Source organism: Arachis ipaensis, chromosome B03 (genome assembly GCF_000816755.2).
Source record: "Arachis ipaensis cultivar K30076 chromosome B03, Araip1.1, whole genome shotgun sequence".
NCBI classification, from domain to species: Eukaryota; Viridiplantae; Streptophyta; class Magnoliopsida; order Fabales; family Fabaceae; genus Arachis; species Arachis ipaensis.
The window spans coordinates 82,930,666-82,933,997 of record NC_029787.2 but is presented as its reverse complement, the minus strand read 5'-3'; positions in this window follow the sequence as shown (position 1 = coordinate 82,933,997).

Genomic DNA, 3,332 nt, shown 5'->3' with positions numbered 1-3,332 from the left:
ATTTAATGAATAATACATAATTATACTAATTTAAGAAAATATCTTTATTATAATTATATAAAATCAATATTTAATGTATTATTAAACTAATTATCACTCGAAAATATTTTTAATAATTTTAATTATATTGATATAATTCTAATTCTTATTCATTATCCAATGATTTTATTAATGGCAAGTTGTTACCTTAATGGTGATCCATTTATGTTGATAATAATAATAATAATAATAATAATAATAATAATAATAATATGATAATGATATGAAGTTGGCCTCGGTTACTCTAATAATAATAATAATAATGATATGAAGTGCTACGATTACATGGGACAAATAGAATTTAGTTGTAAACCCAGCTTATTTTTTTGCAGATGAACCTACAGGTACTTCTGGGAGTGCTTCTGAGGCTGTTGAAAGTGAAAGATGGGTTTCACAACCAACTCATGTTGTTGGAGAAGATTACAATTTTTTAGCAATAAAGACGAGAAAGGTTGCCAAAGAATAACTTATTAAATAGTTTTTATAATTATAATAGAAAGATAATGCAATTACTTTTTGGAGATTTACTGTATACCCAACCATCCTATCAACGCAATAAGTTTAGTCTAAATATTTTCATTTTGTTTAGTTACAAACTAGTTATATGATACACGGAGTAAAAGTTGGAGACTTTTTAATTAAAATATTGGTATTATCGACATATTACTATATATCTTACCTTCATTTTATTAAAGAAAAATTTATTGATCTGCGACCTTGACCTGAACGGGGCAAGATTTCGTACAATGATTTTAGGTTAGCTACATAATCTCCTAGCCAGGACCATCAACCAAATATGATCACCATAAAAGCCATCAAAACATAATGGTTTTTTTTTTTTTTTTTGTTTGGACAAAGCCCATGATGGGCCACAAGAACACAATCCAGCTGTAAAAAATAACCCAACCCAGTTGGACAAAAAAGAGTCTACTTAACTTCTGACTTCGTGTGTGCTGAGGAGGAAAATATGAAATTTGAGTTAGATACTTTCTCACCAGAGATTTTAAATGGAATAAATTGTTCAGGTCTACCACCACACAAGTTGGTTGTAAAGGTTGGTGCTCCTGTTATGTTGCTGCGGAATATAGACCAAACTAATGGTTTGTGCAATGGAACGAGAATGCAAGTTAGAAGAATGAGAACCCATGTGATAGAATATAAGACTTTAACCGGTAACAAAGCTGGTATTATTCTTATTCCAAGACTGAATTTAATTCCAAATAACGAAACATTACCGGTCAGGTTTCAAAGAAGACAATTCCCAATTATTATGTCATTTGCAATGACAATAAATAAGTCTTAGGGACAAACTCTATCAAAAGTTGGAATATACCTTCCAAGGCCAGTTTTCACCCATGGTCAATTGTATGTTGCGTTATCAAGAGTAATTAGTAAAGATGGTCTGCGAGTGCTGTTGCAAGATCACGGACACTTGGAAGATAATTGCACGATGAATGTGGTATATAGTAAAGTTTTTGAGAGCTTATAATGAAAAGATAATAATGAAATCTCTTAATTAAATTTATTAATTTATTAAATTTATTACTATTAATTTAAAAATAGACAAATTCTAGGTACTAATGGGTAATGCATTCTTATTGTACATTTATAACTTTAGAATATTAGAATTATCATTCGTATTATTTTATTCTCCTAATAAACAATTTTATAATTACGTTAGTCATATAATTTTGTATACTAACATTGATATAGTATTGTTTCAGGTATATATTTTGCAGGCATCAAAGGATAGTGTTGAATTTTTATTTAGTGGATTTAAATTATTTATTATTTATTGGAGAACTTTCTACATTAGAATTCTCTAATAATTTGTTGTTTATTTTCAGTTAATTGTGATATGTTCTTATACATATAACAATTTGTTGGTGGATTTAGGTATTACTAGATTATTTATGGTCACATTCAGTATATATGTCTAATTTATTGAAGAAATTAGATTATTAAAACTGGTTAATAACTATTTTAGAGTTAATACAATTAACACTAGATTAAGAAAAAATAACAATACATAATTCATTATTTTTTTATTAGTCAAATTATTATAATTCAAATTAATTTTAATAAAACAATTTAAAATTATAACTTCAATTTTATCACGTACATGGCACGGATAATTACACTTGTAAACTACCTAAATTACAAATTCAAATGAAATTACAATCAAATGCAAATTTTCTAACTACTTCTAAATGATTGTTGTGGGCTTGATTAATTGTTAATTGTGGCTTGACTTGGGCTTGTGAAATTTTAAGTCTCTTCTTATAGGCTTGAAATATTGAAGAATAAATGAAAGAATTGGAGTATTAGAAGTGGCCCATTGTGGAGTGTTATTGAAGTGACACTTTGGCGACAATTTGGGCTTTGGCAATATTGCAAGGTTGAAAGATGGGTCGTTCAAGGCTCCAAACTATATGTCCATGACGAACTGATTCTTCGCTGGTAAAGAATTTTATAAAAATAATCGCGTTGTAAGTATAGTTTCTAAACCAACAGAGAATCCTTTCGTACAAAAGTTTGGTTGTCACAAGTAACAAAACCCAATAAAATTTATAACTGAAGTATTTAAACCTCAGGTCATCTCTCAAGGAATTGCAGGGAAGTATGATTTATTATTGGTTATGGAAAAAGCGTGTATTTTTGGGTTTTTGAAATAGAGAACAAGTAATTTAAATGGCAAGAAAAATAAATTAATAACTAGAAAAACTCTTGGCAAGGTATGAGAACTGGAAATCCTATCCTAGTTATCCTTTATCAGGTGTGATGAGAATTGTTTGTTGCTCCCACTTAGTTAACCCTTACTAAAAAAAGGAAAGTCAAGTGGACCAATCAATTTGATCTTCAAGTCCTAGTCAACTCCTGTGGAAAGACTAGCTTTAGAGCGATCCAAATCAATCAGCGATTCCCAATTTTCAATCAACAGCTGAGTTTGACAACTCAAGTATCACCAATTACTCAACCAAAGCCAAAAGAGAAAAAATCTAAATTATTTATATAATAAATAAAAGAAAGAAATCATAAATCTGAAATACCTCAATGTGTATTAAATAAGAAATCATTCTAACATGGAGTTCATAAGCCAAATTGAAAAGATAAATAACAATTAAAGTAAAAGAATAATTAAAAGTAGAAAGTAAATTAAAGGAACATTGAACCTAGAATGAAGAGAAGTAGCCTAATCATAATAGAAATCCTAAATCCTAATCCTAATTCTAAATCCTAAAAGAGAGGAGAGAGCCTCTCTCTCTAAAAATTACATCTAAAACCTAATAATT